Source organism: Phascolarctos cinereus, unplaced genomic scaffold (genome assembly GCF_003287225.1).
Source record: "Phascolarctos cinereus isolate Bilbo 61053 unplaced genomic scaffold, phaCin_HiC Scaffold_7;HRSCAF=346, whole genome shotgun sequence".
In the NCBI taxonomy this organism is placed as follows: domain Eukaryota; kingdom Metazoa; phylum Chordata; class Mammalia; order Diprotodontia; family Phascolarctidae; genus Phascolarctos; species Phascolarctos cinereus.
The window spans coordinates 200,344,476-200,356,778 of NW_027556180.1; the positions used below are offsets into that span (position 1 = coordinate 200,344,476).

The window sequence follows — 12,303 nt, forward strand, 5'->3', positions numbered from 1 at the left end:
CTGAATTCCCGACCTGGAATACATGGCACACCAGTGGCAGAGAATTTCCATACAGAAGAGGCTAATTTACCAGATAGATTAAATTCTGGACAAGTAAAAGCCAGAACTTTTTGTCTCTCTGTGGATCCTTATATGTGTATTAGAATGAATGATTATACTGGTGCTGACTTTATAAAGCCTTGGCAGCTGTCTGAAGTGATTTATGGTGGAGGTGTTGGAGTTATAGAAGAGAGGCAACATGCAAATTGGGCTAAAGGCAATTTTGTGACTTCTTTTAATTGGCCCTGGCAGACTAAGGCTATTTTAGAGGGAAATACCCCTGGAAAGGTAGATGGACACCTTTCTTACTTTCTTGGTGTTATTGGTGTATGCCAGGTTTGACTTCTTTTCTTGGAATTAAAGAAAAAGGTCACACAACTGTTGGTTCCAACAAGACATTGGTTGTCAGTGGAGCTGTGGGTGCTTGTGGATCATTGGCTGGCCAGACTGGCCATTTGGAAGGCTGTTCCAGAGTGGTGGGAATTTGTGGAACAGATGAGAAGTGCTCCATCTTGGTCTCAGAACTGGGCTTTGATGCTGCAATTAATTATAAGAAAGGGAATGTGGCAGAACAACTCTGCAAGGTCTGCCCATATGGAGTGGATGTTTACTTTGACAATGTTGGTGGTGATATCAGCAATGCTGTTATACGCCGGATGAATCAGAACAGCCATATTATCCTGTGTGGCCAGATTTCTCAGTACAATAATGATATGGCTCATCCTCCCCCATTACTGCCTGAAGTAGAGTCAATTCTGAAAACAAAAAACATCACAACGGAAAGATTTCTGTTGTTTGATTACGAGGACAAATTTGAGTCTGGAATTGTACAACTGAGTCAGTGGTTTAAAGAAGGAAAATTAAAGATTAGAGAGACAGTGGTCAATGGCTTGGAAAACATGGGAGTTGCCTTGCAATCTATGATGACCGGAGGCAATATTGGGAAGCAAATCATTCATATTTCTGAGTAAAAATCTCTCTCCTTTCACTGGATTACACATGAACAAGAACATCAAGCAGATTTCTTTTCAATTTTAACAAGAGAGATTTCAAAGTCTGTTATTAGATTTATAAGATTAAACTAACTTTTATTTTGTGTCATTTTATTTCATATTTGCAGCATTGGTGATAGCTTTAATGGTAATTATTTCTTCAAACTTAATATAACCTATATATAACTAATTACAGTGTAACAAAAGGCCAGCATGTTCCATTTTTCATTTTCTTCCAAGAGCTAGTATTATGTATGATGTTTGTATTAGATATTTTGAATCCAAAGAAGATTTTAGTACTAATTTTTAATATTCTGAATAAAACAATAATTGAGAAATGACTTTGTACTAGAACCTTTTCGATATCCTTCTCAGGTAATTTTTTTATTCATTTCTAATTATTGACTTTTGCATCTAGTGGGAATAGAGTTCTTGGTACTTTATAACATTATCGTTAAGACTTCCTGTAAAAGTTAATCTTGACAATATTCAGATTGCTCAGTTGTGTTTTGTCTTAAAGAAGATAAACAAACTCAAGTCTTTAAATACTTTAAGAACTGTGTAAAGGTCTGATTGGAACACAAATAAAGACACTTTCCTTTTGAGCCTGATTAAAAAAAAAATTTACAACTACACCAGAAGACCTGGAAGTATTGGAATGGTAGCAAATAAAAAGAAGTAACCATAAAAAAGACCAAAACTTCAAGAAATTATGTTTTCGTGAGCAAGGTTACTTTCTTAACCACTAAGACCACAAGCCTTCCATGCCTTAGTACAGGAGAAGCCATATGTAGTTTGTGAGTAGCCAAATTTCTGATGATAATAAGCTTCTTTTACCTTGTCTAGACAGGTCCTCAGAAAACAGACACAGGTTGCTGGGCCTAGGCTGATCCAATTTGATAAGATCTACCAGAGTTTATTTTCCTTTGGCATTACCTTTGAAACCTGAAGATCACCTCTATGAAAAATATTACTTTAGTGCAGGGAGGAAGATAAAATTCAGAAAAATTTGGTATCAAATGCAGATGTTACCAGGTTGGACTACCTTTGTAGAGAAAGCTGAGAGAGAGTTCATAGTTAAACAACCAATAGATCACAGAAGATAAAATGGACAATTCTGATTATATGAAAATATGATGCTTTTGTACATACCAATCTAATGGATTAAAAATTAGAACAAGTAACTGGAGAAAAATCTTTACAGGAAAATAAAGGCCTCGTAGCCAAAGAGATATCTATACATCTATGCATAGATATCTCTTTGGCTACGAGGCCTTTATAAACTGATTCAGATTTATAAAAATCAGAACCATTCCCCAATAGTTTAATGGTCAAAGAATACAAATAGGTCGTTTTTAATGGAAGAAGTCCAAGCTATCAATAACCAATTGGAAAAATTATCTAAATCACTAATAATTACAGAAATGCACATTAAGGCAACTCTGAAGTTTCACTTCATACTCTTCAGACTAGCAAAGGTAGCAACACCAGAAAAATGGTGAATGTTTGAGGGGCTGTAAGAAAACAGGCAAAACCAGTGCCCTGTTGGTGGAGTTGTGAATTGGTCCAGTCATTCTGGAAAGCAATTTGGAATTCTGCCCCCAAAGTTACTAAATTGTGCATGTCCTCTGACCTATATTTACCACTATTAGGCCCATACTCCAAAGAGATTAAAGAAAAAGGAAAAGTATACAAAAATATTTCTAGCAGCACTTTGTAGTATAAAAAAATGGAGACTAACAGGTTCTTCTCCTATTGGGGAATGGTTAAACAAATTATGACATATGAATGGAATGGAATATTATTGTGCCATAAGAAATTATTAAAGGGACAATTTCAGAGGAAACTGGAAAGACCTTCATGAAGTGATGCAGGGTACAGTGACCTGTACTAGGAGAAAAAAAATATACAAATGAAACAACATTATAGAAAAAAAACAACTTTGAAAGATTTTAGAACTCTTAGCAATGCAGTGGCAAACCACTATTTCAGAAGACTGAAGATAAAACATGCCATTCACCTCTTGCTTGGTAGTAATCAACTTAAAATGCAGAAATAAACATTTTCAGTCATGGCTTAGACATGGAAGGATGGTCTTTATGTTGTTGTAATCATATTCCCTTCCTTTCATAGCAAATCTCTCTAAATATGGCAGGTAAAACTATAATATTATATATATATATATATAATATATGTGAGTATATATATGGGCGTATATATATATATATACATGTATACATATGTGTATATATGGACATATATATATATACATGTATACATGTGTGTGTGTGTGTGTGTGTGTGTGTGTGTATATATATATAAAATGAATTGTAATACTCCAAATTGCTATAATAGGATGAAAGTATAAGGTACCTTATTGGGTAGCCTACTTTGTCTTTTTCCTGTAGCTCTGTTGTTAATAAGATTAGTTCCATAAGGTCTCAATTGATTTTTACTAAATGAAATAAGCACTGGAAGGCCAATCTGATCACTATACTGTCTTATCTCTAGCAGGCTTTACCAGCATTATCTAGAAAATCTCCACAAGTGACCTGGAACCTGGAGATGGTCAAAGAAATATCTCCACAAACCTGCCCTGGTCCATCTACAGGCATGCATACTAAGCTTCTCTCAAACCCAAGATAAGGGCATTCCTGTGGGAAGGAGCACTTGTCCTTGACCAATATCACCTCATGATGGCCTCTGTCTCACAGAATCTGGTCTGGTTTGATTTTTCCCTGGATGCCTCAGCAAATATGTGGAACAGTCCTATATATTAGGGTGAAAATACAGGAAATAGCTAACCCAAACAAGAACCTTTCCTGATACCACATACTCTATTCCTATCGTCAACTTCCCAGCAACAAATCCTAATCAGTCAAGAGGTGCCCCATATCCAATTTACCTCCTGCCTCATTAAAACCTATATAAGCCTCATTCTTTCCCTCCTTCAGAGAGTCTTCAATAGCCAGTGTAGGTAGGAGTCCCTTCCTGGTAAACTCAATAAGCCATCACTGGTTCCCAAATTTTCTGGTTTTGGTTGTAGTTTCAGATTCTGTGCCATATTGGGCTACAGGCAATGCTTATATGCAGAAGTGGACTGGACTATGACATAATCATTCTCAGGTCTTGAGTAGCAGGTAGGCTCATGCATTCAAACATGTGCCCCCCTCCCCCCACCTCTTTTATGCTGGTAAGCAAACAATGTCTACCAATGATATCTGGGCCTCAATAAATTCCCTCAAGGAACTAATACCCCTGGGCAACATCTTGTTTTGGCCCAACTGGCCTCTCATGGAATCTTGGCTTATCTGCCTCTCCTTTACTGGAAATAAAAGATGGGGGTTCTTTCAGACCCCTTCCCTTTGGCCAAAAGGGGGAAATGTCAAAATATTTTGGAGGCACCCTGTTCCCCAGAGCTAAAGCCCAGCAAGCAGGCTGTGCCCTGAGCTTGGCATAATAACAATCTTTTGCACTCTGGATGATCTTACCTTCTGGCAAAGGGTATTGCTTTGACCAAGCACCAGGTGTTCACTGCCCCCTATTTCCCAGGGATATGAGAGCCATCCATCACCTTGCTTGACTTGATCACCATTCCTGTTCCTTGTAACAGTTAAGTGAACCAAATCAGGTACTACATCCTGTTGTGAGAATTCAATTTGGAGACTGTTCCCACAGGACCCAGGAATGCCTGCATTGTCCACGCCTGAGCCTGCCATGGTAAACTACTACTCAAGACTTAAGAATGATTGTTATAGTCCAGTCCACTTATGTATATGAGCACTGCTTGTACCCTAACATGTTAAGCCCTTCTTCTCAGTAGGGGGCTTCCTAGTAAGTCATTTTCCTCACTCTGAAATAAATTACACTGTAACTTTGTATCTTGACACACCTGCCTCTAGCCTACTCTGTTCAGCTCTGGCCATTCCTAGGTTGGAGACTGGTCTAGTCTGGATCATGTTCAAAATTCTGTCGACAATCCACAACCTCAAGTTAAGAACTCCTAGTTTAAAAGAAGGTACCCATGTTCAAGATACATCTTCCACATTTTATCATTAGAGATACATTTAAGCAACACCCCTCAGAGGTTAGGGGTTAAATTCTAGACCAATCAAACTCAAAGAGAAGGGAGTCCACTAAACCCTATATAGGGAACCCTCAGGCCACATATTGATTTATAAGACCACAACATTATCTATGTTCTATTGTATTTTTATTTATCCTGTTAAATATTTCCCAATTACATTTTAATCTGGTTCAGCATTCAAGAGTATTGGGGTAGCAATGAAGCCCCAGACCTTAGTGTTTTTGACTCCTCTCTTCTAGACCTCTTAGAGAATGGTGACATTCTTACTTAATTAACAAATAAGAAGATTTCTGAATGGGAAAGGTGAGACCTTTAAGGCAAGACTCAGAGGGAGACAAAAACTCTTAGTCAAAAGTTAATTTTATGAAAAATTACTTTCATAAAACTTACAAAAGTGCTAATTGTTTTTGCAATGGTGACAAAAGTAAATTTTATCTATTCTTTTAGTCTTTGACTTTAGGAAGCTTTCAGAGTGGTCTGAGAACCAAGAAAGTACCAACCATAGCAAAGTCTTGGCTGTCTGTCTTCCAGGAAGAAAAGAAAAGGAAAAAGGTAGCTACTCTGGGGGAAGCAGGCATTAGGGCTCATTAAGAGTTGAAGGTGACAGATGATACTTCACTCTGATAACAAGGTAGCTAAAGGAAAGCCACCTACTATGTAGGGCTTTTTAAAAATTATTTTTAACACTAAGCAGACAGCTTCATTTTGGGTACAGTATAAAATGTAATGTTATAATGTATAATACTGAGATGTTTGTATCTCTGCGCAGTTTAGGAAGAAGGGCTTATATTAAGAAATTTCAAAAGTGAAATACAAATTAATACAGCTTAATCAGGGAACTTTCTTATGCCTGGGCACAAAAGGAAATGGGGAGGTTGATTGGAATATGTGAATGGGAGGGTGAGAAGCAAAAAGGTAGTTTTAAATGATGGGGCACTTTGGTTAAAGCAGGCTTTGGTAGAATGCTTTATGTGCATGGGGCACTTAGACTACCAGAGACAACATAAGCTGATTGAGCTCCTGGTTGGGGGAATCAGTCAGTCAATAAACATTTATTTAGCACCTACTATGTGCCAGGCACTGTGCTAAGTTCTGAGGATATAATAACAACAACAACAGAAAGCTAAAAGCTAAAGACAGTCCCTGCTCTCAAGAATTTTATAGTCTGATGAAGGAATCTAATAGGGGCAGAAAATGGGGGCAATTAGAAGTAGACAGGAGGCTTAGATGGATCCAGAAGTGCATGTGGAAGGAAAACAAAGATAGACTTCACCAACTCTGAAATTCTACCAACAGCCAACACAACCCCATATCCTCCTCTCCTAAAAGCCAAGGTAGTTTGTCTTGTCAGGTTCTGCTCAATCTTAGATTCCCCTGCCCATGTATAAGTAAATTGCCTCAATTTTAAAGTATATAGTAAAGTCTGTATTTAAAAACAAATATTGAAGTTAACCCTCCCACTCCCTATATTATTATAAATAGGACCTTTGTGGTTTTTTTACAGCTTGATTTTAAAATTTTTTAGTTTTCAACATTCACTTCCACAAGATTTTCAGTTCAAAATTTTCTCCCCATCTCATCTCTCCCCCACCCCAAGATGGCATGCATTCTGTATACCCCTTCCCCTAATCTGCCCTCCCTTCTATCTCTCCCCCCCTCTTCTCTTATCCCCTTCCCCCTATATTTTCCTGTAGGGCAGGATAGATTTTTATGCCCCATTTCCTGTATTTCTTGTTTCCCAGTTGCATGTGAAAACAATTTTTCTTTAACATATGTTTTTTAAAACTTTGGGTTCCAAATTTTCTCCCTTCCTCCCTCCTCACCCACCCTCATTGAAAAGGCAAGCAACTCGATACAGGGCATATGTGTATAGTCATGCAAAACACTTCCATAGTAGTCATGTGGTAAAAAACTAAGTATATTTCCCTTCATCCTATCCTGCCCCCCAATTATTCTATTCTCTCGACCCTGTCCTCAGAAGTGTTTACTTCTGATTATCCCCTCCCCCAATCTGCCCTCCCCTCTATCATCTCTCTGCTCTCTTGTATACTTCCTCTCTTATTTTCCTGTAGGGTAAAATAGATTTCCATACCCAATGAAGTGTGTATATTATTCCCTCCTTAATACAAATCTTTTGAGAATAAGATTCATTCATTCCCTCTCACTTTCCCCCGTTTTCTCTCCACTTGTAAAGCCTTTTCTTGTCTGTTTTATGTGAGATAATTTATCCCTTTCTCCTTCTCCCAGGATAATCCTCTCTTATGCCTTAATTTTATTCTCCAGATATCACCCTTTCATCTTCAACTCACCCTGTGCCATCTATCTATTTTATATGTATATGTATATGTGTGTATATATATACATATATACACACATATACATATATATAAATAATTTTTACTCTCTAACTTCCCTAATACTGACAAAGGTGTCATGAGTTACAAATATCATCTTTCCATGCAGGAATGTAAACAGTTCAACCATAATAAGTCTCTTATGATTTCTCTTTCCTGTTTACCTCTTCATGTTTCACTTGAGTCTTGTATTTGAAAGTAAAATTTTCTATTCAGCTCAGGTCTTTTCATCAAGAATGCTTGAAAGTCCCCTATTTCATTGAATGACCATTTTTTACCCTGAAGGATTATAATCAGTTTTGCTGGGTAGGTGATTCTTGGTTGTAATCCTATCTCTTTTGCCCTCCAGAATATTATATTCCATGCCCTCCTTTCCCTGAATGTAGAAGCTGCTAAATCTTGTGTTATTCTGACTGTGTTTCCATAATACTTGAATTGTTTCTTTCTGGCTGCTTGCAATATTCTCTCCTTGACCTGCAAACTTGGGGATTTGGCTACAGCATTCCTAGGAGTTTTCCTTTGGGGATCTCTTTCAGGAGATGATTGGTGGATTCTTTCCATTTCTATTTTGGCTTCTGGTCTAAAATATCAGGGCAGTTTTCCTTGAGAATTTTTTGAAAGATGATGTCTAGGCTCTTTTTTTGATCATGGCTTTCAGATAGTCCAATAATTTTAAAATTCTCTCTCCTGGCCCTATTTTCCAGGTCAGTTGTTTTTCCAATGAGATATTTCAGATTTTTTCTGTTTTTTTTTCATTCTTTTGGATTTGTTTTACAGTGTCTTGATTTCTCATAAACTCACTAGCTTCCAATTGCTCCATTCTAATTTTCTTCAGTAAGCTTTTGGACTTCCTTTTCCATTTGGCCAATTTTGCTTTTTAAGGCATTCTTCTCCTCATTGGCTTTTTGGACCTCTTTTGCCATGCAGGTTAGGCTATTTTTTTTAAGGTATTATTTTCTTCAGTACTTTTTTTGGGTCTCTTTTAGCAAGCTGTTGACTAGTTTTCTCTAATTTTCTTGCATCACTCTCATTTCTCTTCCCAGTTTTTCCTTTACTTCTCTTACTTGTTTCTCAAACTCTTTTTGAGCTCTTCCAGGCCTGGGATTGATTTATATTTTTCTTGGAGGCTTTGGATGTAGGAGTTTTGACTTTGTTGTCTTCTGGCTGTATGTTTTAATCTTCTTTGTTACCAAAGAAAGATTCTATGGTCTGACTTTTTTTGGACGCTTTGTTTGCTTATAATCCCAGCCAATTACTTGAGTTTTAAACTCTTTGTTAAGGTAGGGGTCTGCTTCCAATGTGGAGAATGTATTGTCCAAAGCTTCAGGGGTTTTGTTCAGCTGTTTTCAGAGATACTTCTAGGGATATTTATGATAAGGGGCAAGGTGTTTACTTCTTTCCTGGACTGTGCTCTGGTCTATGAGTGACCATAAGCACTCCTTGGAACTGTGAGGATTTTCTCTTCACCACTACTACAAACTCCACCATGCCAGCATTCCTTCTTACCCCAAGACCGCCACCCAGAACTGTGACCCAGATCCAAGCACAGGCAAAGCAAGAGAATCTTGCACCAGGAGAGAGATCCCTGCAATTTCCCTCTGATCAGCCACTTGATTCCCCCTCAGTCTGTGGGCCAGAAGCTCTGGAAGCAGCTGCCACCCTGGGGCCAACCTTGGGGACTGGGACTGTGCTTCTTTCTTTTCCCAAAGTCACAGACTTTTCCCACTGACCTTCTAAATTATCTTTGGCATTTGTGGGTTGAGAAGTCTGGAAACCACCACAGCTGCCCACAATTCAGTCCTCTGAGACCTGCTCCAGGTTCCCTGAGACCTGCCTTGCCTGTGTGCCCATGCTGAACTGCGCTCCTCTCACTGTCCAGCGTCATATACCTTTCAGTTTAACCATCCAGATTGTCTTGGGCTGGAAATTTGTTTGATTCTGTCTTTTTGTGGGTTCTGCTGCTTTAAAATTTGTTTAGAGCCATTTTTATAGGTATTTGGAGGGATTTGGGGGAGAGCTCAAGCAAGTCACTGCTTTTATTCAGCTATCTTGGCTCCTCCCCTATCATTGTATTTTTTTTTGAATCAATAAGACCTTTTTAATACTTTGATGCATCTGTGCTCCCATTGATGAATGATGTACCAACTCTATTGGAAGAGATCCCGACTGATACACATCTTTACATTCTGTGTGACACTTAGTCATGTCCTCTCAGCATGCTGGGTCTTTTATCTAGATCTCTTGACATTGTTTGGATACTAATGGAACATACAGACTATCCATCAGCTATCCCTTACCTTTACTATAAAACTAGCATACCTTCCTTCTTAATCTGCTTATATTGTGCCATTTTTGCATAATTCTTCATTGTTAATATGTCACAGCCTATTATATCTCTCCACTGCACTCTGGGTGATGCTCAACCCTGAATCTTAAATGGTTGTGATATTCCATGACTCATATCAATTACTATATCATCAGAAGAATATTGATGTGAAAAATGTGACCCTTCGTTTCATGAAGAAACACAGAGTCACTAAAGACATTGTATAACCTCTTAAAGGCATCTCAGCCTGCCTGCCTTCCTCCAATTATGGCTCCTGTTCATTGTTCATCTGCTGTATCTAAGGAGAAGATACTGATTCACCAGCTCTATGGTATTCTATCCAACAATAGTTTGAACAAAAGGCATTTTTAATCCATTTAATTTTTTCTTGTGGACTTAAGTCAAACTGCTTTAGAAGACCTTCATATTTCAGATCATGATGCAGTAAGCATAGTGTCATCCACAAGTGAGAGCATCCAGATGACCTGAGAATCTATGGGGAATCTTTCATCCATTCAGACTCTGACCTGTGTGACAGTGGCAAACATCTTTGTTGTTTAAAAATTATCTCTGTTACAGATTTCAAAAAAAAAATTTAGCATAGTATTAATAAATTCATATATTCTAATACAATATAAACATCCATCTAATTAGAGCAGATAATTTCAGGCTTCTCTTTTTCTTAATAGTTCATAAATAAGTATAATGGGCTTTATATCCCTTGTACCTTTCAGTTGATTGTGTGACTATAAAGATTTGGTCTGCCATAGAATACCTTTTCCAAGGCCTGTTATTCCATTCCCATACCTTTTTTAAAAGATGGCCTCAATTCAAGTGTAGATTATTCTCCCAAAAATATGTAACTTGAGAATCTATGCCTCAGTCCATCAGAATTGCATTCCTCTAGCACAGAACTTCTGCATTTATACTTGGGCTACTCCGGCTGTTTTTTCCATCTTTACTTTTTTTAATGTCATTTATACTTCTTCCTGCAGCATGCCAGAAACTCTGATGTTAGGATCAAATGTGATTGTTCCATTTTCTTTGATGGAAAAAACAAGGTCTGCTAAAGAAATCTTGACAGACTTTTCCATTTTTCATCTTATTGTTGTTTTTCTAGTTTCGTGCTTATTTAAACACTTTTGGGAGGATTTAGCTTAATTAGGTCTTTCATTCAAATTTCTCTTCACTTGCTCCTATTACTGCTTTTCATTGTTTTATGAAGCACCACAGATCATTCCTCTCCTTTAAGGTTTTTGCAGATTTCTATTCAAAACTATTGTTGCCTTTGGCTGCCAAATTTCTCAATAAGGAGATCAAGCATTTTTTGTTTAAGATTATTTCAAAACTCATGGTGTCCAGTTTGAGAAATAGATTTTATATCTATTAAACTTCTTTAGGACAGCATGATGATCTCTACCAGTCTGATTTATATCCAATGCCTTTTTTTTTAAATCAACAACTTGTTTGGATAGCTCAGGTTGGAGTTCTTCACTTGTATGCCATATCTTCTTATTTTTATTTTGTGGCTTTTTTGAGCTTTTCTCTAACAAGTCAACGGTCTACTGTACACAAGTGATTCAGAAGAGACTTCCACATTGGTAGACAGTAATTTCTTGTCAATAGAATATAGTCATCTCCTTTTGTGTGTGTGTGTGTGATGTTATTTAGTTCATCATAAGTAGTGCCTTATGACTCTCCTCTGGAATAAAGTATTTGTGATCTATAAGGCATGAGACCCATAGATCTAGTTTACAAGACTATGACTTCTCTCATTTTTTACTTTTGAATTATGCTTTCCAAAATACAGCTTTTGTCATCTTTCCTTCCATCCCACATTGCATTGAAGCTATGGAGTAGTTAAATATATGGTGATTTAATCTGGATGGTATTACTAAATTCATTGTAGAATTTCTCAGTCTCCATCCCTATGATATGCATTGACACATAACAGTGCAATTATTTTCATGGTTGCACTTTTGCAAATACATCATGAGAAATTTATGTATCTTATCATTATCATCATCATTACCATAAACAACAACAACAACAACAACAACAACAAGCATTTACGTGTCAGGCACTGTGCTAAGTGCTGGGGATCCAAAGAAAGTCAAAAGATAGTCTTTGTTTTCAAAAAGCTCACAGTCTAATGGAAGAGATAACATACAAGAAACTATGTAAAAATAAGATCTATGTGTATATGTTTACATATATATGTATATATATATATATATATGTATGCATGCACACGTATATGGAAGCATGGGTATTAAGGGAGATCATGAAAAGCTTTTCGTAGAAGAGTGAATTTTAGTTGGGACTTGAACAAAGCCAAGGAAACCAGGTGGTAGATATAAGGATGGAGAAAATTCTAGGCAAGGTGGATGAAATAATATTTTTTCTTGTCTTTGTGTATATGACAAAAATAAGTGTGCTAATTCCTTGATTTTCTTTTGTTTTTAGGTTTCAGTTATTACAAGAATGTCAACATTTATATGATTC

General features: G+C 37.2%; 1 protein-coding gene and 1 pseudogene across 1 annotated transcript in view; one reads left to right on the forward strand and one right to left on the reverse strand.

The window, feature by feature from the left end:
- Positions 1 to 12,303, reverse strand: part of HTR1F (5-hydroxytryptamine receptor 1F) — a 151,188-nt gene that overhangs the window by 59,081 nt on the left and 79,804 nt on the right.
- Positions 145 to 1,089, forward strand: LOC110199829 (prostaglandin reductase 2 pseudogene; annotated as a pseudogene).